The sequence below is a fragment of the Heterodontus francisci genome, chromosome 2 (genome assembly GCF_036365525.1).
Source record: "Heterodontus francisci isolate sHetFra1 chromosome 2, sHetFra1.hap1, whole genome shotgun sequence".
In the NCBI taxonomy this organism is placed as follows: domain Eukaryota; kingdom Metazoa; phylum Chordata; class Chondrichthyes; order Heterodontiformes; family Heterodontidae; genus Heterodontus; species Heterodontus francisci.
In genome coordinates, this window is record NC_090372.1 from 111,815,598 (window position 1) to 111,840,965 (window position 25,368).

The following is a 25,368-nucleotide window of genomic DNA, read 5'->3' on the forward strand; positions in this document are numbered from 1 at the left end:
AGAGCCGGCACGGACACCCGGGCTGAATGACCTCCTTCCGTGCTGTCACCGGTCTATGATTCTATAACAATTTGTCTTTTCTGATGCACGTTCCTCAGCAAATTGTGTCCATATATATCTTCTCCCCTTGTGTGAAGTATTGATCATGCTTTGTTATGGTTGTTAGGGTCCCACTGACAGTGACATTGTTATTTACTGTTTGCTGCTGTATGACATCCTTACTTCTGAGGGTTGTTTGTAATGAGCACTTTGGATGACTTTGTTTACCTCAGTTAAGATACTCAACCATTCCTTTCAGTAAGGTTTGCTCTGGAATCATATTGAATCTTCTAAATGGATAGCCCTCAGATAGTGGATATCACCAAGTTAGTGATGTCTAAGCTGATTAAAATAACTTACTATAAAGTAAGTTAGATTTTGGTTTACCTGTCAGTTCCAGAGAAATAATTTAACATCAGCTGCATGGAACCAAAGGTGAGCACAGATCTGCTCCATGAGGTACTTCAGATGATTTCATGAACTGAACTGGTTCATAAATCCATAAGCAAAGGAAGTATGAACACTTGAATTAGCTACAAAATGGATAAATGAACAAGATTTGAGCCTAGTCAAGGGAAGCCAAGTAAGGACTTGGGTAATGGAAAACCTCAGCTGGTGAAAGTCTTGCCATACATAAAATTCTTGTCAGGAACAATCAAGGAATTAATAGTTGATCATTATCTACAAAGACAATTAAGAGTAGGTAAATATAAATAAATTGTCTCCCTGTGAACCTTCAATATGCATATTTTATAGGTAGTTAACACATGTTAAAGATAATTAATGCCAGATATGACCATACTGGTAAAATATTAGATCAAGGGAAATGTTGAAAAGCATTGTCGATAATATAGGTGCAGAAAGACTTTAAAGGTCATTTCCTTTGGCTGGCTTTGAATAAAACCAAAAGGAATCTGTGAACCAAGGCTGGAATATTAATGATGATACTTATGAGACTGTGTGGCACTTGTGCTAAAGCATCCAGCATAAACCTCTGAAATATGTCGTTTCTTGGTCCTTTGAAGGACAGATATAAATCTTTGTTTGGATTATTAGTTCAATCTTCAGCTCTTTGTTGTTCTCCTCTTTCCCATTAGAGATATATTTTATACTAATGGCTGTGTCACATAACTGACGGATGATAGAATGCGTATTTCTGCCTTTCCCTGCATTGTAATTTCTCCATATGAAATGGCAGGTGGCTTTTAAACAAAGATGAATTAGGGGGTTGGATTGGCTCTGTTCATTATCATCTCTATATTAATGATGTGTTTACATCTATGACCCTGAGCTGTAAAATTGCACATCTAATTGTGAAATAGTTTTGTTTAAAGGTACTAGTCTCAGACTGATGCTTAGAAGGTAATATGTCTTCAGAAGACCCGAGTTACACAAGCAGCTCCTGTGTCACCTTTCATTACACAATGGCCAGATAACAGCACTTGTTGGTTATACATGAGTACGAATCCCCAGCTGTGTGCGATTATCTCTTGGAAGTGGTCTCACATCTACAGCAGCAGCCTATGTTTGTATAGTGCTTGTAATGCCGGAATAAAACATAGGAAGGTAGTTTACATAGACAAACAATAAACTGAGTTGTAAAGGATTTAAGAGAGTTGGACAAAGCCACAGTAAAAGTGGTAAATTTTACAGAGGTTTTTAAATGCAAAGAGGGTTGTATGACACCACAGGGTTTAGGGAGTTCCAGATGTTAGGGAAAGATCTGAGAATATGGGAGGAAATTTGGGAGGAGTTAGGGCTAGGCTTAGGGTCAGGATCCTAGAGTCAAATTTGATAGGACAAGAGTTGAGGCAGAGGCCTGGAGGTGGTCTTGATTTTCAAATTATTATCCTCACGTTTACATAGGCTTAACACTCTCTATTTCTGCAATCTCCTCCAGCCCTGCAACTCTCCAAAAATTTACATTCCTTCAAACCTGGCCACTTCCTTTGACCCTCCATTGGCACCCCTGTCTTCAGCTGTCTAAGTCTTGAGGTCCTGAATTCCCTTCCTAAATCTTGTCACCTTTTCATCTCTCTCTGCATTTAAGATACTCCTTGAAACCTACCTCTTTGGCCAAGCTTTTAGTCAACAATCCTAATAGCTGCTTCATTAGCTCAGTGTCTGACTATGCACCTAAAAAGTACCTTAGAATGTTTTTCAATGTTAAAAGCACTATATAAATGTCAATTGTTAGTTTGCAGAAGTGGAGTGAAATAAGCCCTTGGAAGGGCTTGTAAATAAAGACATCAATTTTGAATTTAATGAATTGGGAGGCTGGTGGGTGCGGGGCGTGAAATGTTCTGATGCAGGTTTGGATACATGCAGGAAGTTAAATCCCTTAAAAGCAATGTTGGGTTGGGATCCCGACATCCACTCGCCCTCTTCTGGGTTTCACCCTGGCAGATTTGAAAGAGAATGGGGAACTCCCATCAGATGTTGGGAAAGGCATTTAAATATTATAATAAACAATTAACTTCTGTTTTAGCCAAGGATTCTGCATTTAACAGACAGCAAACCTATTTTCTGAGCTCTGTAGAACTCGTCAGGGTAACTGAGGCGAGTGCACAGCCAGGAGTGCTTTTTCAGTGAAACTGACAAACTGGGAAGCCTTTGATCATTGAAACTGAAGAGCTCCAACATGATGTGAGACCGCTGCTCACAGTACTCCTTCACAGAGAGGCTTTCAGTGCTTGACAAGTGATTGCCAACTTCTTGGAAATCACTTCATTGTCTGGCACTTCACTCACCTTCAGCTGCATTTCCCTGCTGTCAGCCTTCACCAGCGCATGGCAGCAGCTTATGTAGCAACACATTACACCTTTGCCGAAGAGCAACAGGAGTAGTAACACCAACCCTAGCACCAGCACCAGCTGCCTTCTCCATAGCCACATGCTGCTGCATAGGAAAGTGGGACGGACACAGAGTTCCAGCCCCAAGAAGGTGAGACCCCCAACACAGGGCCTAGAGGCAGAGGATCAGCTCTCTTGTTATGTCTGCACACAGTGACTCAGGAGGATCAGGTTTTCACAACAGGTCATTTCTGACATCTGCAGCCTCCTGGAACAGGGCCTTCTTCCCAGTGGGCAAGATGGAAATCCATTGCCAGTGGTCATCAAGGTGGCTGTCACTGGAGTGCCACCCCCACCCAGACGTCTGCCTGTGCCCGTGGGTGTGTTCTCTTCTGGAAGTTATAAGAGTTAGAAATGGCTTGTGTGGATAAGTGGGAATGACAACTGTGTGGATCGTGACTATGAGTTACGGGTGCAAGAGGGCATTATGCTGTGTTGTGTTATGCTGTTTTAAGAACATGTACAGACAGTGAGTGTGATCATCATGAAGGGCAGTGACCTCACGTAGCATGTGACCATGCCAGTTATAAGCTGTGGATCCACAAAGTTAGATTTGCTTTGCAAGCTCTTTGTAACATTGTTTTAATGTAGCGGCAGCAGTCCGAGTTTCAAATAAAATCAACCCAACTTTTGTCCATACCAATCATCTGGTATCTTTGTGTACAGCAAACAAAGCAACACAACAGAACATTAGATGGTGGCAACGGTGCAAGTTAGAAGACTGGACCACACTGCAGAATTTTAAAAAGAAAATTTTAAGGCATGAAAAACAGCTTGCAGCTGAGAGTAGACCAACGAGAAAGAGAGCCAATAAAGAAGTTTAGGACCACGCAAGAAGTTTACAGCAGGAGCGATGAAAAGCAAGGTGTCTGTGAAACGTTGAACAGCACAGTGAGCACCTGAGCTTAAAATTGCCGAACCAGGGAGCAGTTGAAGGGGAAGGCCAGTCCAGAGCCACTCTGCCCAAATCGCTGTATGTTGGCCCAGGATAGAGCCATCCAGAGTCCTTTCTGTCCCTGCTGGAGGCTGAAAAAGTCTGCAGCAGTCACTATTGTCTCTTTCCCGGTTGTTTCTACTTTGTGGGCGGGACTAAAGACCAAAATTGCGGGAAGCAGCAGACAATGCCATTGAGAGGTCCACAATTATGTTGAAAACTAGCTAGCAGCTGTTAGTCTGCATACTCCCAAGGAAAAAAAACTTTTGAAAAATTAGCTCTAGTCACTGTGCAAACAAAGTCCACAGCTGTGTATGCAAAACAGCGTGTCCCTGCAGACACTCCACATATCTTTCTTAAAAGGGCAACACCAACTCAACTGCTCCTGAAGAAAAAAGCCTGTTAAAGCTATAAAAAAAAATCATTAAAAGCATGACTACCAAGTTCCCAAACATGGACTGGAAGGCAGCTGATGTCATGTCAGAATTCAAGGCTTTTCCAGCAGACAATGGAGCTTTGCTTTTTAGACTTAGCCATCACAAATCCTGAAAAGCAGGCAATTAAAATTAAGATTGATGCAGGCAAGGAGGGACTTCATGGAATCAACACATCAGAACTATCTGTGCAGAATCAGAAGGATCCTGCCAAACTTTGGGGCACACTGGAGGATCAGCTTCGTGTGAAGATTCAAAAACCAAACAAAACTTGTGGGAAATGTGATCTGACTAATCGCGCAGCTGTCCTGCATTCCAAAATCGTTGCAAGGATACGGTCTAAGATGACATTGAGTGTCTCAATGCAGAAAATCGGGTTCAGATAACAACTAGATGACCCAGCAAGAAGTATATGTGGCATATTGAGAGCGGCAAGGGACGTGCCAGAACACAGCAGAGTCGTAAGTGCATACACAAAGTTACGGTAAGACAGACCAGGGCGAACAGCCAGACAGGGAAAGCCTTTCAATTGAAAATGTCCAAGCTTTCCACATCGTGAGTGTGACACAACATGTTGGTGCCGTTACGCAATCCGAAATGTTTGCTACAATTAGCATAACATGCCTGAAGAAAAGCAGCAAACATGAGCTCTAAATGCCAAGATTGACACTGGCGCGAGTGCAAGCATATTACCAGTTAGAATTTTAAAGGACATGTGCCTCGACCATTGGAAGTCGATGGTGCAACCTGCAACGGCCAGATTATCGGTGTACAATTGATCGCCCATCCATTGCATTGGCACAATAATATTAAGTTGCAGTTATGGCTGATTTGTGTGGTCACCGTAGATTTTCTACCGAGTGGACCATTGGTGGCAGGGTTACCAATGTGCAGGAACTGAACATTGTAATCATTCATGGAATCTCCAATGCATCAAAGATGACAGAAGGTGCCAGGAATGAACATATCGGGTCAGCCTGTGTTTTGCAGCCAATGTACCAGGACAAATTCGACGCTATAGAGGGTTCCTGAGTTTGTGCCATGTTGCACCTGAGAGCAATACCTTTGGACATGAGTTTACCATCCCTGGCAGAAATGATGTTTGGGAGGCAAGTGTGAACCACACTGCCTAGCCAACGTTTGTCCAAGTTTTCAGAAGTTTTTAGGCTTCGTGAAAAACAGCAGAGAACAAAGAGAAGATGGGTGGAACTTATGATTGCCATGGTGCTCCTGACAGCGGGACCAGGAATTGTTGTAACTTCTGCTCCCATTGCAAATCCCATTTCCCACGCAATTTTGTGTTTAAATTAGCCATGTGGTGATGGGCACGGGGAACACATGGCATCATGTAATGGGGGCGACCTTCCGTTGGTAGAAACCGCCATCACTGCCCAAGCACCATGATCACTACAGATATAAAACACTCTGTGCTTGCAGCCTCAAGGAGCAGTAGCCTTCCTTTTATGTAAGTATCTTCAAACTAACTTAAATTGAAACTTTTACTTAAATCAAAATGTTTTTGCCTCTCTTATTTTGTGAAATTCACCACTGACTTCATATCATTTATTTTCCCTACAGTCAAAGTGAATGACATGGCAGCCAGTAGGCAGTGTCCCACCCCACAGTTCAGGTGCAGGTTCTCCTCCAGGCCATCAAGGAAAGGCAGGGGTCCTCTTCACTGCAGATGGAGTGCGAAGACCCTCCTACCTCACCAAGGCGGCCTGAATGGAGGTAGCGGAGGAGGTCTCGGACAGTGGGGTAACTCAGTGCCACAAGCAATTCAGTGACATGCTCAGATCAGCAAGGGTAAGTTGTCTTGGTGAGGCTGCTCCATTGATTTCTTCCATGGTTCTGTGTCTTAAGGCAGAGAGTACACAAGGAATTCAGTCGAATGTGTGAGCAGCCTTGGTGTCATTCACTAAATGATAAAGATTGGCATTGTTGATGTGATTGGATGTGTCATGCGGAATGAGTGATGTTGATGCCTGTACACAATGGTTGTGAAGCATCATTTGCCATGTCATTAAATCTACACCGTCTGTTGCAAGAGAAACAAGGCCACAACTAGCGGGAGTGTGCTAAGACTGGAGGAGGGGTCCCTGACATCAGGCTGCTGACCAGGGCTGAGGAGGAGGACTCTCAGATCGCGAGAGAGGCAGGAAGCAGGGTGAGCAGAGATGGCGATGCCGAGCCACAAGGTGTAAGGATGAAGTGTCATCTCGACTCTTGCAGCCATATGTGGAAACTGAAGGAAATTGCATGGACTCATGTGAAGCACATGCTTAAAGTGCCTCTGTTTGTGTCTCCACTGCAGGTGCCAACACTCGACAGCAGAACGCCACATGGTTCAAGAATCCTCCTCTGGGGAGCAAGAAGAAGCCAATGCCCCAGAAGGTGCACCTTCACCCGTCTCTTCCTACAGCTCCACCACCGCAGATAAACTGCCACGAACCGTGTGGATGTAAGATTAGAATCTGGGTCTCAAGCTGGTGGTCATGACACAGACATGTCCCAGCAGCTGAGGGAACATGTGCCAGATGGATCCCTTGACAATCAGAGGACTGCTAGAGACCCTGCTCAGCCCCACACTCATGATGATCCTCTGTTTGTTGCTACGAGATGTTTGCTGGATGTGCAGCAAAGCCATGTGCAAAATATGTCGGAGATAACCTAAGGTATTATGTTATGACCATAGAAAACAATAGTAAGGCATGACAGTATTTGGAAAAGCCTATGGCATGGTATTGCGCATGCCATAGAGGAGTCCATGCAAGCCATGACCTTTTTTATTTGTTTGTGGGATGTGAGTGCTGCTGGCTAGGCCAGCATTTATTGCCCATTCCTAACTGCCCTTGAGAAGGTGGTGCTGAGCTGCCTTCTTGAACCGTTGCAGTCCTTGGGGTGTAGGTACACCAACAGTGCTGTTAGGAAGAGAGTTCCAGGATTTTGACCCAGTGATAGTGAAGGAACGGCAATACAGTTCCAAGAAAGGATGGTGTGTGACTTGGAGGGGAACTTGCAGGTGGTGGCATTCCCATGCATTTTCTGCCCTTGTCCTTCTAGGTGATAGAGGTCACAGGTTTGGAAGGTGCTGTCTAAGGTGACTTAGGGAGTTCTGGAGTGCATCTTGTAGATGGTACTCACTGCTGCCACTGTGCGTCGGTGGTGGAGGGAGTGAATGTTGAAGATTGTGGATGGGGCGCCAATCAAGCGGGCTGCTTTGTCCTGGATGGTGTCGAGCTTCTTGAGTGTTGTTGGAGCTGCACTCATCCAGGCAAGTGAAGAGTATTCCATCACACTCCTGACATGTGCCTTGTAGATGGTGGACAGGCATTGGGGTGACAGGAAGTGGGTTACTCACCACAGAATTACCAGCCTCTGACCTGATCGTGTAGCTACAGTATTTATATGGCTGGTCCAGTTCAGCTTCTGATCAATGGCAACCCCCAGAATGTTGATAGTGGGGGATTCAGTGATGGTAATGCTATTGAATATCAAGGGGAGATGGTTAGATTCTCTCTTGTTTGAGATGGTCATTGCCTGGCACTTGTGTGGCGTGAATGTTACTTGCCACTTATCAGCCCAAGCCTGGATATTGCCAAGGTCTTGCTGCATCTGGACATGGGCTGCTTCAGTATCTGAGGAGTCGTGAATGGTACTGAACATTGTGTAATCATCAGCGAACATCCCCACTTCTAACCTTATGATGGAGGGAAGGTCATTGATGAAGCAGCTGAAGATGGTTGCGCCTAGGACCCTACCCTGAAGAACTCAGGAATTTGAGTGTATGACTTCTTCTGGCATGCTCCGTGGCGAGTCTGGTTGACCATTCTGACCGATCTGTCCTGCATTCTATCGCTGTTGCGGTTGACTCCATGCTGCAGAGTCTAAGTGAGAGGGGGACAAGGATCCTGGACTTCCCCCCCCACCACCACCCCCCCTCCCCCAGGTACTCCTTCCCCTCGGAGACAGGCAGGTGCCATTGTGTACACAGATGGGGAAGGAGCACGTGCCGGCTACCCCGGGGTCTTCCTCTCAGGATACCCCCAGGATAAGCGGTGTCTCATCAATCCATCCCCCACCACCAGCCCCCGACATTGACATGCTTACCTCCAGCAGGCGAGCACACGGGTGATACTCAAGCACCACTGCTGCAGACCCCCAGTAGAATGGAGCCATCAAGGCCCCGTTCCTCCAGAGGATGCTCGCCATAGTCATCCACAGAAATGGGACAGTGCACTGAGCAGACTGTCTCCATCTCAGCTGCTAAAGTCAGGGTAGCACCTGGATGTAGCGGCAGGAAAAGAAAATTGTAAAAGCTTTGAGCATGAATGTGGCACAGCTGATGTAGAAATGTTCATTAATGCTAGGATGTTTATTTCTTGAAGAATTTGATCCATTCTCAGTAATGTTTTGCTAGGTTACAGATGGATACCAAAAAGTTTTTTGGAGGCCTATGGCAGGAACGCAATGATGTTTGCAAAGCATCTCAGGAAATGTCTGGTGTCCGTATCTCATTGGAATTTTCACCTTCACTCTTCAATGATGACTGCTGACCTATTGTTGATTAATAGCTTTTTCCAAATACTGTCATGCCTTACTATTGTTTTCGATGGTCATAACATAATGCTGCTTGCAGTGGTATATAGTTGCTTTCACCATAACCCATGGATGATTTCAAATGCCAAATCACATGAAAGTGCAGCTATGCTTTGTTAAGATTGCAGAGATGAATGAGACTGCATGCAAAAATGAATTTCTGTGGAGAATTATGTTTCTCCTCCCAACATTCCTTGATGATGTGGCTTATTGTTCGCTGAACCATGCGTAAATGAGGTTCTCCCTGATGTCCCTTTCATGTCTCTCCATGGCCCTCATATCAGTGATGGCATCATTGTCAATGTTGTTCTCTTCCTCACCCTCTTCATAGTCATCCTCATTTGAGGAGGAATGGTGTTTCTCCTGTTCCTCCACCTGCAGAATGTTGCCGTATCCAATTGCAAGGTGGTGCAAAGTACAGCAGACAATGTTTGTTCGTGACACCCTCTGTGGCGTGTACTGAAGAACCCCTCCTGACTGATCAAGGCAACAGTATCATATTTTCAGCATGCCATTGATGTGCTCAATGATGACTGGTGGATGTGTGAGCGACATTGCACCTCTCTTCAGCAGCACTTTTTTTTATTTGTTCCTGGGATGTGGACGTCACTGGCTAGGCCAGCATTTATTGCCCATCCCTAATTGCCCTTGAGAAGGTGATGGTGAGCTGCCTTCTTGAACCGCTGCAGTCCATGTGAGGTAGGTACACCTACAGTACTGTTGAGAAGGGAGTTCCAGGATTTTGACCCAGCGACAGTGAAGGAACGGCGATATAGTTCCAAGTCAGGATGGTGTATGGCTTGAAGGGGAATTTGCAAGTGATGGTGTTCCCATGCATCTGCTGCCCTTGTCCTTTAAGGTGGTAGAGGTCGCAGGTCTGGAAGGTGCTGTCTAAGGAACCTTGGTGCGTTGCTGCAGTGCATTTTGTAGATGGTACACACTGCTGCCACTGTGCGCCAGTGGTGGAGGGAGTGAATGTTTGTGAATGGGGTGCCAATCAAGCAGGCTGCTTTGTCCTGGATGGTGTCGAGCTTCTTGAGTGTTGTTGGAGCTGCACCCATCCAGGTAAGTGGAGAGTATTCCATCACATTCCGGACATGTGCCTTGTAGATGGTGGACAGGCTTAGGGGAGGCAGGAGGTGAGTTACTCGCTGCAGGATTCCTAACCTCTAACCTGCTGTTGTAGCCATGGTACTTACATGGCTGTTCCAGTTCAGTTTCTGGTCAGTGGTATCCCCCAGGATGCTGATAGTGGGGGATTCAGTGATCGCAATGCCATTGAATGGTTAGATTCTCTCTTGTTGGAGATGGTCATTGCCTGGCACTAGTGTGGCGTGAATGTTACTTGCCACTTATCAGCCTAAACCTGGATATTGTCCAGGTCTTGCTGCATTTCTACTTGGACTGCTTCAATAGTCGCGAATGGTGTTGAACATTGTGCAATCATCAGCGAATATCCCCACTTCTGACCTTATGATTGAAGGAAGGTCATTGATGAAGCAGCTGAAGATGATTGGGCCTAGGACACTACACTGAGGATATCTTGCAGTGAAGTCCTGGAGCTGAGATGATTGACCTCCAACAAACACAACCATCTTCCTTTGCGCTAGCTATGACTCCAACCAGCGGAGCATTTTCCCCCTGATTCCCATTGAATCCAGTTTTGCTTCGGGCTCCTTGATGCCATCCTCGGTCAAATACTGTCTTGATGTCCAGGGCAGTCACTCTCACCTGGTGTCATTGATTATGTACAAAGGGGGTAATCCTTGTCACCCACAATCCATCCGTCAACCACGGCTGGTTCTTCAAAAACTGCTGACAGCTGGGAGATTCTCAAAATTTAGGTGTCATGCATGCATGATTCTTCTCCTGTGGTCACAAACCAGTTGCATGTTTAAAGAGTGAAAGTCTTTGCGATTAACAAAGACCACAGGCTGGTCCCAGTGAGCTCTAATGGCCACATCAGTACAGTCAATAACCTCTTTCACTCTGGGGAAGCCAACGATGGCACCTAAGGCCATAGACCTTACTGCCTAGCTGTCCTTGTCTACAGGTCAGTGGATGAAATCTTTGGCACATCAAAAAAGGACATTGGTCACCTCTTTGATGCACTTGTGGGTTGCAGACTGTGAGATGCCATTTATGCTATCCATAGATCTCTGGAAGGTGCCGCTGGAGAAAAATTTGTGTGCTGCAGTCACCTTGAGGGCAACTGGCATATGATTCCCATCGAAACCGAGCGACTGCAAGTCATGCTGCAGGATTCTACAAATTTCTGTGACCATTTCACGTGAGGTGGAGGGCGACATGATAGAGGTTTACAAAGTTATGAGTGGCATGGACAGAGTGGATAGTCAGAAGCTTTTTCCCAGGGTGGAAGAGTCAGTTACTAGGGGACATAGATTTAAGGTGCGAGGGGCAAAGTTTAGAGGGGATGTGCGAGGCAAGTTTTTTACACAGAGGGTGGCGAGTGCCTGGAACTTGCTGCTAGGGGAGGTGGGGGAAGCAGATACGCTAGCGACGTTTAAGAGACATCTTGACAAATATATGAATAGGAAGGGAATAGAGGGATATGGGCCCCGGAAGTGCAGAAGGTGTTAGTTTCGGCAGGCATCAAGATCGGCTCAGGCTTGGAGGGTCGAATGGCCTGTTCCTGTGCTGTACTGTTATTTGTTCTTTTGTTCTTTGTGACATCCTTAGGCGTCTCTGACATTGCCTCTCTGGCATTTGGAGGTAATTTGTCCTTGTCCTGAGGATGCGATAACGTGCCAGTGCCCGTCTTCAATAAGACCGTTTCTCGATGTTATCATTCGGAGCATCCTCACCTTCCTCTTCTGCCTGTTGCTGGTGCTCAGGCATCATGAGTTGAGGGAAAAAAGCCCTCCTTAGTCTCTCTCTTTGCTCTTCTTCCTGTGATACTAGACAAATTGGGTCTATGAGATCCATGTTGCTGTGGCTTCCTGAACAATAAGCAGAGTGGAGATTCAGCCCTCTGTTGCTAGTGAGCTGAAACATCAAGGCAATGAACAGCTTTCTTATACCTGCCTTCAAATTGTGGCCAGGTAGAAGACATACCTACTGTCATTTGCCGCCTCCCACTCGCCTTACAATCCTTGAGTGGCCATGTGGTTCCCATTGTCGTTAGAGAAGATGATGCATGTGAAATTCAGGGCGAGTCTCCCCACCTACATCCTCCTCTTGCAACCTTCTAGCCTGAACCCATCACCTTTGACCCACCAATGTCACCGTTACCCTTCTCTCCTTTACCATTGAGCCTCCCCCCATTACCGTATATACTGTAATCATCAATTTATTCATTCCATCCCTCCCCCTGTTCCTACTCCCGTTACTATCGCAATGCCGACTCTTATTCTTGACCTTCCTCACAACGAACTGACCATTCTTGCTGAGTCCCATTCTCCTCTATATGAAACTGTCGAAGACCCACCTATTAGTCTTGACCTTCCCCCACGCCCCTACAGAATCCATTTGCCCCATTGACTGTGATCGCTCCCTCTGCTAGCCAGCGCCCTCAATTTGCCCCTCAGCTCCCCAACGTCGACAGCATTCACCCTGCCCTTTAGACCCTTGCCAAATATCTTCACACAGTACTGATCTAATCCACCCACCACCCCTGCAGTTGACAAAATGGATCTTCATCGACATCAACCATTCCACTCCACCCTTGCCTGCACCTTGATATAGCTGATCACCCTCATCCTTCCCCCCCCCAGACTACCCTGCCCTGACCTTCCATGCTGTCGCCGCCATCCCCTGAGAAGATTCACCCTTGCTGGTGCCGAGCCTGGTGGTAAACATCCATTCCAATGTTGGCGTTAGTTTAGCAGCTGAGTTACAGAGAGAAGAGCACAGTGCCGAGACTCAACTGCACAAATCCGACTGTTGCATGCCAAGTTGAAACATTCGTGAACTGGGTGGCACGGGAATATTGCTCGCCATTTAGTTAATCCGGAAGGTAGGACTAAACTGTAACTATGCATAGGGTAATGAGTATTCATGTTATTTAAATGAATGCAAAGCTGCAATCCACCACTGCGCTGGGGGAATCCCAGAACACCACAAACCCGCCGCCGAAGTAATTCCTCTAAAATATCCTGCCGTCGGGAATCCGAGAAAACACCTCCCGTCTAATTATATCACGCTGTCCGCCACCAAATGCGCTCTAGTGAGCTGCATAAAATTTCCCCTGATGAGTCTGGATTTCAAAAAGGTTTCACCATCACGAGATCTTGAAGGATCAGCAAAGCACCTCTATGTTCACCAGAAAGGCCGAGAGGGGGGTTTTGACGACTGGGCAACTCTCAACCTCCATAAATTTGCCCAGGCATGCGCCATGGAGAGGTCACTCCAAAATCACTGACCACCTCCAGGCGCGTATCCATTGTCTCTCGAGATAAGGAGGCCCAAAAGAAAGAAGAAAGAAAACCCTTACTGATAAGTGGAGATCCATATTTTTATGGAAATAGATTTTGCAACAACCCTGTTGTATATTATTATTATGTATCGTGTTTATCTTTGGAAAAAGGGGGATGTTGTGTTATGTTGCTTTAAGAACATGTACAGAGAGTGGGCATGATCATCACGAAGGGCAGTGATCTCATGAAGCATGTGACCATGCCAGTTAAGTTGTGGATCCACAAAGCTAAATGTGCCTCATAAGCTCTCTGTAACATATCTGCAGCACTCCGATTTTTCAAATAAAACAAACCTATCTTTTGTTCAGACCAATCATCTGGTATTTTTATATACTGCAAATAAAACAACACAACAAAACAATAACATTACAGAGTGAGGGTGAGTATGAGTGTTGGCTGTTCAGATGGGGATGTGAGGTGCATAGAGGGAAAGGAGTGAGTAGAACGACAAGGTGTGTTCTGAGGAGTGCTGTGTAGGAGAATGCCAGGAAAGTCAGGGTGTGGACCTTGGCACCTGAAAGTGCTTTATTTCTCACCTTTCCCACCCTTCAGAGGTCCTGGATCCTCTTGGTGCACTGTCTCCAGTTTTGAGGGGCCACATTCCTGCTGCTGACTTCCTCGGCCACTTCCATCCAAGCCTGCTTGATTGGAGAGGTTGCCCTCTTCTTCTCGTCCTACAGCAGGACCTCCAGCATCCTGGGGAGCATCCTTTTCAGGTCTCCTCGTGATTCCTGTGGTTGTTGCAGCCTCCACGTCCAGGTAACCCATTCTAACCCATGTCGGGGTCCCTTTAATGAAAAGTCATTCTTTTGACAGATCCAGCACATCATCCTGCCGGCCCTCCCCGATTGGTTAGGGAAGCTGGAGGCAGGATGCTAATGCTGTGCCTCAGTTAAAGAGCCTGAACAAAGCCTGATGAAGAGATCAACGGGTTCCCAACACGTTAATGGTCTTGCTGTTTTGGCAGGGATTAGATGAGAAAACTCTATAAGAAGAGTCAGTGGAGTTCAATATGAGCATGGGTGATTGGTGAGCAAAACACTGGCAAAAAGGGTGTGGACAATGGTGTTTGGGACAACTTTAATTGGTATCCAGTGATAATTTTGGGAAGCCAGTGAGAAAAGAGTTTGAGATTTCAAGTGTTGAGCTAGCAAAAACATGAATAGTTGTTCAGTGATAGAAAGGGTGAGATAGGGTGAAGGTGTGTAAAAGAGCAGCTTTTGTTGGAGAGGCACTAACTTTGTAGATGTGAATACAAGTTTAACCAGTCAAGGGTTTTCACCTAATGATGGGCTTCAGATGAAAAATAAGGGAGAAACATAGATTGATTATTTAACTATGTCAAATGCTGTGGAAAGGTTAAGGAAGACAAAGCAGGATAGTGTACCACAGACATAGTCACAGAGGATACCATCTGTGTCTTTGGTTAAAGTTGTCTTGGTGCTATTGCCATGGATTACATTGGGTGACTTCATATCCAATTGAATTGCAGGGCTTGTACTGATGGAAAGTTGAACCCATTTTGCATTCACATAAACTATTAAATTACTCATACAGCTGACCTAGGTAATTGGCACTGTTTGGAGGTACACAGAAATATTCAAAGCATGAAGGTCCCCACCCATATAACCAATAAATGAAGAATGGCAAAGATACGCGACTAGAATAATGCACTCTGTTTAGATGTGGGCTGTGATTTTGCACTCTGTCAGAGTGTTGGTAGGAAGGTCTTGATGTTCATTATTCTCCTGCACTCCTAATAATGACTGATAGTCTAGTATCAGGTGGCTTTTGCCTATTTTAAGAAGGGTTCCACTCAGATTCCCATTTGGAAGAGGGACTGAAAATGGGTGCAGTTGGCCTTGAGTTCATGCTAAGTCGCAATATGACCAGTAACCTCTTGCGCTGCCCAACAAGTATTTTTCAAATTTTTAGCCTATACTATCAATGACACTTCAAATGAGCCCTTTAACTTTTAAAAACACCACTCCAGCAGCTTGCCAGGGCAAAACTGGAAACCCACTAGAAATGTTCCTCTCGCCCAGCAGTCTAGAGAAATACATTGAATGAAGCATTCCTGTCATGTTCATGTCTTTAGAATGTGGCCACTGTCACTTCTGCCACAAAATACCATGTGCAGTGGGGGCTCAGGGAGCCATCATCTCCTTCTACTGGAGCTAGGCTGGCTTCTTGGCCTAACTCCAGCAAAAACCTACTCTGTGTGCCAAATTTTAGATGTTTGATTTTTAAACAGTGAAAAATGCAAAACAAGACAATTCGTAAAAAATTTTATTGAATGGAAAGCATTTAACTTAATCAGTAAAAAAGAAAATCACTTTATATAGCTTCCCAGTGGTTTGCTGAATGTATACAATGTCCACTGTTGTACTGAGTCACACAGGTCAGGAAGATCCCAGACTGTATTGATCAAGCTGATCTCATAGTCAGCAGCTGATGTTATCATTGGTCATAATGCCAACGGGCTAGAGGTGAAAATAGAAGTTGGAGAATACTATAGCCATGCACAGGACACAATGCTTCTTGAGCTGCAAAGCAGAACCTGGATGTTGTCTGTAGAGGGCAGCTGGCCAGGCTGAAGAGTAGACATCAGGGGATGGATGAATACTGAGGAATTTCCTTGATTAATTTTAAGGCCCGTGGAGCATTTATGCAGAACTTTTGCTCAGGAGACTGAGTAAGTGGGGTAGAGGCCAATGGAAGGGCAGGCTACACATGGTCTGTGAAAGGACCATGCTTGAATGGCCTTTTCTCATTCCATACTTTCATCTGCTCCTATGCTACTAGATGCAGCATGATTCTTTTCATGCTTTCTTCCTTTCCTCAACAGTTTCATGGTCAAATTCTGCACGACTCATTTTTAAAAAGCCACATGTCATGGCTGCCCAAGAGTGTTCAGGTTAGGTACGAAACCTCTCACAGCACTACAAGACAAACTGGGGGAATCAACAACTTGCTTTATCAACATAGAAAAGGAAATTGGGAGCAATGTAAAGTGAGCTGCTGACTGGTTATCACTTTGTTTTGCACTACTGCTGGTGATGAATTTCAACCCCATGAGTTGGCACTAGAGCCTCTGGTTGGGCAGAGTAGCACCTACAGAGATATTTTGTTCTCTGTGTGACTAGTGGCAAAGCTCCACTGGCAGCACTGGACAACACCAGTTGTCATTTTGTTTTCTGGCTACAAGCAGGTTGACGTTCATTGAGGAAGATTCATGGCCAAGAAACAAAACTTATGATTCAAATTTTTAGGCAATTCTGCATGCATGTGCATGGACAGTGTTTTTTGCATTGCTGTAATTTCTCTGGAATCTTCCCACAATATAAATGGAGATGATTCTGTAACACTGGTTGGCATGATAAATCAAAATGATCTGTTTAAAGTGGCACTGTGTTAACAAACACAATGCAAAAGTCAACTGCTGCTGGCTTTAAAAAACATCGCAAATTCACATGTTTATGTCAGTGTTTAATAAATTACTGTAATTAAGTTGAACAGTTTTTCAATTAACAATCCACAGAATTTGGAACGTCATTTAATTATTTGTATGTGATGGAATGACATTTGGCGTGCTGGCAGCATTATGACTATCATCTGCTGGAATGGATACAGGGTATTGTGACTGCCTGTTGGCCATTGTTTAAATGGTTTTTCATTAGTATGTGAAAACAGTCTCTCGGTGAAGCAACAGAGCAATCATGCAGGTGAATGAATACCTACCTTGTGTTGTTTGTCACTGCAACAAGGGAATGTTCAACACAGTGTATGTTTTAAGCTTTTGAATAGATACAAAGCGCCATCACCTTGCAAGACTTAAATTGACAAAAGAAAAAGAAAACTTAACATTTCATTGGAAAAGAATGCATGTTAAAATAATCATCAGTTTATTATCTGTAACTCCAAAAACAGCCATGACAGCCATCTTTCCAAAATCAAGGAGGTAATAAATGCAAATCTTCTATTTTATTCTGCATTCCACAGTACAAAGAGAGATGTCAGCCACATTGAGTCAATCAGCACGAGCATTATAAGTCTATGAAACTGAACCCTCTTTATAAATTCTAAGATTAGAAAGTGCCCACCATCTAAAGATGATGAAAGTGAAATGTATGCTCTTAGTGAATGTTTCTCTGCATTTTACCTCCTTGTTTATCCACTCAGTGACTGCCTCAAATCTTATTGAAATCAAATAATTCCCTGCTAAATGGTTTGTGTCTTGCTACATATCCTAATGTTGTGAAATGGGCTTTCATTTGAAAATGTCAATATGCTTTCAGTGGAAAGAGGTTTCCTCTTTAGCTGCTTTTATGATGAAAGGAAAGAAAGACCTGCATTTATATAGCACCTTTCATGACCCCAGGACATCCTAAAGCCAATGAGGCACTTTTGAAGTGTAATCACTGTTGTAATGATGGCTTTCTTTTGAGTTGGACTCTGAAAGCTCAGCACCCGTGTCCCAGCTGCCAGCTTTATGCTGTTCAATCTGGTTAAGTGAATGAGCAATAGACTTGTAAAATCGGGTCTGTTAGTCTGCTGGTAGTCTACATAAATAACAGCATAAATACAACAAGCCAACTGGCAGAGACCAGGCTCACAGAATCTAAGTTAATATGATAACGTAACTTTTGTCAACTCTTCCCTTAATCATACTTGTTTACAAAATATTTTCTCATCTTTCAATTTTCTGCTCTCCTATCACAAAAGTGCCAATTTATATTGGGTTACAGTTCCATATGTGTTGACAGTCCTACAGTACCTTGCCAAAATGGCTATTCTCAGCATATGAGCTGAGGCAGTGACTGTCAGCAGGCAATTTCATAATGGAGGAATCACAGCTGACCTGAATCCTATTCTCTTCTAATGTCCACACGCACACTGTTTACAGCAAGCAGTTATTGTAGTATAAGGGTTTGAAAGGGTTAATGTCTGGGACAGTGTAAGTAACACGTCCCACTATGATAATGTAAGAGATCACATGAGAAAGAGATTTGAGAAGAAGAAGCATCATGTCAGCAGAGGAGTTAGACATGTTTAAGTAAAGTGCATATGGTTTCTTATTAAGCAATAAATAGTTTTTGTTAAACCTTAATGAAGACTGTAATTTCCGCTGGCTAGAGTAACCAAACATACAATATGGTGGCAGTGGTGAACAGCAATGGTTCTTGCCATACAATACCCAGAAAAATTTGAAAATTGTCAGACGTGAAAAAAGTAGTGCCAAAACGGCAGAACTGGAGAAGAGGCTGTCAAGAGGTCCAGAGCTGCTCTGTGGATGAACTGGAGGTACAGAGAATCAGGGAGTCAGCTTGCAGAGGCATTCAGGCTGCACCACAGAGGCATGGTGGGTCTGTGAAAAAATGTCCCGCTCCAGGGTTTGCAGGCTTCGAGTCAGAGAACCAAACAATGGTCGGGAATCTGGTAAGCAACCCTTAAAAAAGGGTAGAAAATTGTGTCTAACAGTGTACTAAGCAGGCAGCACTGGGAAAAATTGAATTCCTAGCTGGGGCAGATCCGAGGTCGATGCTATTACACAAGGCAACCAAAATGCTGAAAAGTGCATAAAAACATCCAGTACTGGGAAGGAAAATTTAAAATAAGAAAAAAAAACTGCATCGAAAGCTTATAAAAGCCATAGATCTTAAATTTACGCTACCAGAGAGGTTTGAACACATGGAAGAACCAAATCAGACTCAAAACTGGTCACTTTGGAGAAAAAGATTTTTGGGGTAGAGAATTGCTTCACAATTAGACAGCAAGTCTGAGGCTGAACAAGTCAACACACTACTTTACTCCATAGGAGCAATAGTAGATGATGTTATTGCAAGACAAGGCATTAATGATTCATTAGATAAATTTGAAGAAGTCTTAAAAGCCTTTGATAACTATTTCAACCTGAGGAGCAATAACATTCTAGAAAGGGCTAAATTCAACAGAAGGGTCCAGAAACCAGTTGAACTAGTAGATGCTTTTATTAATGAGGTTTATAGGCTAGTTAAAGGATGCAAATAGGGAGACCTGAAATCAGAAATAATATGAGATCACATTATTGTAGGTATTGCTGATGAATCCCTATCAGATTAATTGCAGTCTTAGAAAGATCTCACCTTAGAAAAAGCAAAACAGCTGGTGAGACAAGCAGAGATCCATAAGCAGAACAGAGCAATCCTGAGAAGTGAAGAAAAACCTTGGTTCAGGAAACCTCCTATGACCATACAGTTCCTTAAACACAGGACTGTAAAAGCAGCACCAGAAAAGAAGGTATACTTGGTGCAAGACACCATGAAACCCTGCCAGCGCTGTGGTATCAAAAAAGACCCACAGACATGAGCAGTGTCCTGCAAACAAAGCAGAATGCTTTCACTGCAAGAAAGTTGGCCATTTTGGGAAGATGTGCCAAAGTAAAACCTCTACTTTCAAAGTCTCTAAAGGAAATGTCTTCACCCATAGAGCTATTAATGAAGTTGAACAATCTCCATCAGAAGAGAAATCAGAAAACTTCCTTGGTAAGATCAACGACCCTAATCATGCATTCTGGACTACAGAAATATATATGTCAATGGACATATCACCAACTTTAAACTAGACATTGGAGCAAGTGTAACAGTTTTATCAGACAACAAACCGTGGTTATCAGCCTGCAACCAACAAAAATTCAGTTACACGGTCCAGGAGGGATTGAACTGAAAGTCAAGGGAAAGCTACAGGCAACACTTCAGTTCAAGGGAAAGTAGATATTGGAAACACTGCATGTTCTACAGAATCAAGAATGTTCTCTTTTAAATAGAAGAGCTTGTATAGACTTTAATCTTATCAGGAAATTGGAAGCCGATACATTGTCCAGTGTTACTGTTGACCAACCTACACAACAGGACGTTAACTTCATTAATGTGTTACGGTCAAGTGATGAGAGGTCAAAGGGGTTCCTTTGTTTCCCTCTCCCAGATAGACCACAACAAGTTTAGTTCTTTCTTAAAGTGGATCTACTGGCCAATTCAGTCAGTGTTTGATTACTTACTTGCTATGATCATAATAAGAATCAATTGGACGGGCTTTCTTGAGTTAACAAAAGAAGAGGTTAACTTTATTGTACCTAAACCAAAGCAATAAAGTAATAATGCGCAAACTTTCACTCACACACACGCCCTGGAGGTTTACACACACAAATAAGTTACAGAGTTGGGAAAGGTAGATGGGTTGAGTTGGAGTCCATAGTAAAAAAAGGGGTATTCAGTCTATGGTGTTTGATGATTCGATTGGCTTCTAGCTGAATTCGGTGGTCCTGAGGCTTTTAGTTTGAAGAGGTAGATGACTGGTTCGGTGAGTCTCTTGGAGATAGTGATACGGATAATTTCTTCTAACAGTGTTTCTGGTTGTAGCCGGAGTATGCAAAGGTGGTCAGTCAACAAGCAGAATTTGAAAGCTTTCAAGCTGGAATGGAGAGAGAGAGGGACCCCCACTTAGGGTCTGCTCATGTCAGAGTCAGTTGCTTCTCCTCTGCTGCAGAGAAAACACCAGCTTAAAAACCACAGATGGGGAAGGGCTTGTCACATGGCAATCACTCAGTCATTCAAACATAGCATTTAGCAGTATGTCTCTGCTTGCTGAGAGAACAGGTAGCTCATTTAAACTTCCTGGGTCTTGGTTCTTGCTGGGGTATTAGCAGAAATTTCATCTCTCTCCTCACAAGCATTGCAGTGTAGGATACTGTGTTGCAAATTAGGTGAACATCTTAAGCTGAAAGGATGACTTTGCTGGCAGCTTGTCTTTTTAAATAAGTCTAAAAATAAAATACAAATTCAGATCTCCAGTCAGTGGACCAAAGACAATTATTAGTCAACAAAATACATTAGTATAACAAATGAGATTGAGTCATATTCTCAGTTCACTGCATCACAATGGCCAGCAAAAAGCTCCAAGAAATTCCTCGTGCTCAGATGCAAGATGAGGAATGCATCCGTATCCACCAATATTGCGCGCAAGGTTGACCAAAGCAGTGTATCAGTGGTATGGTGTTGAAAATCTTCTTTGAGTACAGAAGGGACTTTACTACTGTGGATGATATGATTTACTGGTATATGATGATCGCTTCTCGGCCTTTTGGCTAAGATCAAGTGTAGTATCTGTTCTTATCAGTGCTTACTTGGTTGAGAAGAGACCATGAACATTGCCTTTTGATCCTGGGGAAGCTTTGAGTAAAATGGCTATAACCAAGCTTCGGGCCAGGGAGTGCGGAACACCGTTCAGGTAGTCGTGAAGGACAAGGAAGGAGATGCACCGGTCGATCGCACCTTCTTCATCAAGGAAATTCTCTTCGATTGCTGCGGATTTCAAGCGACGGACGTCTTCTGCCTGCAGGATTTCCCCAGCAGTGGATACTTCGACGTGACGTTCCGGAACGTGACGGGATGCATCAAGTTCCTGAAGGCGTTCAAGGAGAAGGGACCGGGCGCCACTGTCGATCCTCACAGCGGAGCCGCTCTTCATGCTTCCGTCACAACGGGACCGGGTGGTGACGATTCACCTCTACAACCCCCATGTTCCGGTGATGGATGTACTCACCTTTCTCGCCAGGTACGTCGAGGTGGCCGGCAGCAGCACTGATGTCAAGGACCCCTTTGAGATTTGGACCAGCAAGCGGCAGGTCAAGGTGACCTTGAAGGCAGATTCCAGTGGAGCCATCATCCACCCTCCCTCCAGCTTCGCTATCGGGGGAAGTCGAGGCTTCTTGGTCTACGCTGGGCGGCCCAGAGTTTGCCGCACCTGTGGCAAATCTGGTCACGTGGCAGCCAACTGCAGCACGGTTGTTTGCAAGAACTGCAAGGAGGAAGGCCATCAGACCAAGGACTGTAAGCAGACTAAGTGTTGCAACTTGTGCGGTGCGGCAGGCCATCTCTACAAAACCTGCCCCAAACGCTGCCTCAGTTATGCTCAGGCGGCAAGGTCCAAGGAAAGGCCGGGAGAAGGTTCGACGAAGGCGTCCGGTGTTCGAAAGGAGACCAGCAACCTTCTCCGCAGTGAGGAACTTCAACCTGAGAAGGAGAAGGAAGGGGAGGCAGCTGAAACCAGCGACCCAGCACCTACCCTGCGCTCGGAAACCCCTCCTCCACAGACAGAATCAATGGAGGAGGAGGCAGCAGATGGACAAACAGGTCAGTGGCAAGTGGTCCAGAGGAAAACCACAAAGAAAAAACATCCCAAAGTGGAACAGGCCACCACCCAAACCACAGGCAAGAGGAGGCTATCTTCTGAATCAGACTGCAACAGCTCCTCTTCACTGGACGGGGGAATGCTGGAACGACAGCCCCTTCAAAAGAGGCGGCAGAATTCCAAGGAGATGGAAGATAAATCATCCCAGCCCCCGGGCACTGGAAGCTGTGATGGGCCCGGCGTGCCCCAACCCCAAAGCGCCACACGTAACGACATGGCCAACGCATATCAGCTCCGGGACACCGGGAGCAAAGACACGTCTGGCGCATCTCAGCTCCGGGAAGCCGGGAGCAGTGATGTTTTCGAGGAGGAACAGATGGAAGCAGCAGAGGATAACCCAATCTTTGCTGCCTACAAGACCCCCCCGATGTCACCCCAGCGGAACGTCCCTGCATGAAAAACCAGGAGGGGTTTCTGAGCCCAACTATTGTGAAACTGCTTGCGCACACGATGGGTATGCAGGAACATCCCAAAGGACTGGGACTAGCAAGGACAAATGGTATGGGAAGCAACAACTATCTTTTAAAAAAATGGGTGTAAAGATTGCTTCCATTAATGTGCGTAGCATTAAATCTACAACGCAATGTGTTTCAACCTTGGATTACCTTGCCAAGGTCAAAGCCGACCTACTGTTTCTGCAGGAGTGTGGAATACCACACCTCAGCACCTACAGGCAGTGGTCGCGATGGTGGTCCCATGGGCCATCGATCTGGTCGGGGGGTAATGATTGCCGTTCCTCCGGCCTGGGTATTCTGCTGCGGGGAGGTAACTTCACCATCTCCGAAGTTAAGGAGGTGGTGGGCGGTCGCCTCCTCGTAGCAGACGTAATGTACAACAACGCTCCGCTCCAGTTGATCAACGTGTACGCCCCGGTACAACGCAGCGAGCGGCTGACCGTCTTCCAGCAGCTCCCACTGCTGCTGGCGACGTCCAGGCCGGTCATCCTAGGCGGTGACTTCAACTGCAACATCGATGTGGCTGGACGATCTGGCAGTGACGACAGCAAACTGGACGCTACGTCCAGATTCCTAATAGAAACAGTTAAAGATGCCAAACTGCACGATGTCTTCAGCAAACCTGCAGACGGAGCGCAGCGCAGATACACATGGTCAAGATCGGACGGGTCTGCCCGTTCCAGGATTGACTTCCTGTTTGTGTCCCGTGCTGTCACGGTCGGATCCACCGACGTCAAGCCGGTGTTCTATTCCGACCACTGCCTCTTCCTGGCCAACTGTCACTTACAGGACGACCAGCGGGTTGGCAGAGGGACGTGGAAGCTCAATGCTACACTTCTGACCCCAGAGAACGTTGAGGAACTCAAAGGGGATTACAAAGGTTGGAGGACCGTGAAACCCCTCTTTGAGTCTCCAGTTCACTGGTGGGAAGCGATTAAGGAGAACACCAAGAGGTTCTTCATCCACAAAGGTGTTCAGAGGGCGAGAGAGAGACAGAGGGAAATGTCCCGACTCCAGAAAATTATGCAAAATCTGCTCCGGTTGCAGTCAATGGGGGTCGGGGTCAAGGAGGACCTCCAAGAGGTGAAGAGCCAGCAGGCCTCGCTCTTTGCCAAGGAGGCCTCCAAGATCATCTTCCGGTCCAGAGTCCGCTCCATCGAGCAGGATGAGACGTGCTCGCGTTACTTCTTCCAAAAGGTACACAGAGAGAGCTCTGTTATCAGCAGCCTGAAGGAAGAAGATGGCTCGGTAACGTCTTCGCAGTCCGACATACTAAGGATCAGCAAATCCTTTTATGCTGGGCTGTATGACGTGAAGCCCACAGACAGCAGAGCCTCCCAGTCCTTCCTGTCATCTATCACAGAGGTCTTAGATGACAGCAGGAGGGAGGGACTGGACAAGCCGCTAACTCTGGACGAGCTGACTAAGGCCGTCGAGTCCTTCGAGACGAGTAAAACTCCCGGAAGCGACGGCTTACCGGTCGAGTTGTACTCGGCCCTGTGGGACTGGGTCGGCCCGGACCTGCTGGAAGTATACGAGAGTATGCTCCTGGCCGGCAGCATGTCAGAATCCATGAGGAAAGGCATCATCACCCTCATTTACAAGCAGAAGGGGGAGAGGGCAGAAATCAGAAATTGGCAGCCCATCTCACTGCTTAATGTTGACTACAAGATTCTGTCCAAAGTCACAGCCAGTCGAGTCAAATCTGCTCTGGAGTTGGTGATCCACCCCGATCAGACCAGTACTGTACCCGGCAGGAAGATCTCTGATAGTCTCGCGCTACTCAGGGATACGATCGCCTACGTACGGGACAGGAGGGTGGACACCTGCCTCATCAGCCTGGACCAGGAGAAGGCTTTTGACAGGATATCGCACACCTACATGATGGACGTGCTTTCCAAAATGGGGTTTGGGTAGGGAATCTGCAATTGGATCCAACTGCTCTACACAAACATCAGTAGCGCAGTCTCAATCAATGGGTGGGAATCAGAAAGTTTCCCGATCAAATCTGGAGTCAGACAGGGCTGTCCTCTCTCTCCGGTCTTGTTTGTTTGCTGTATTGAACCCTTTGCTGAGTCTATTAGGAAGGATGCGAGCATAAGAGGGGTGACAATCCCAGGCAGCGGAGGCACTCAGGTTAAAACCTCCCTGTACATGGATGACGTCGCCATCTTCTGCTCGGATCCGCTGTCCGTGCGCAGACTGATGAGCATCTGCGACCAGTTCGAACTGGCCTCGGGAGCTAAAGTTAACCACGGCAAGAGCGAGGCCATGTTCTTTGGGAACTGGGCTGACCGATCCTTTGTCCCCTTCACCGTCAGGTCAGATTACCTGAAGGTGCTGGGGATATGGTTCGGAAGGGCCGGGGCGTGCACCAAAACCTGGGAGGAG

General features: G+C 45.7%; 1 pseudogene; it reads left to right on the forward strand.

The window, feature by feature from the left end:
- The first annotated feature begins 21,396 nt into the window (after positions 1 to 21,396).
- LOC137351928 (U2 spliceosomal RNA) lies at positions 21,397 to 21,505 on the forward strand (annotated as a pseudogene).
- Positions 21,506 to 25,368: the final 3,863 nt, after the last annotated feature.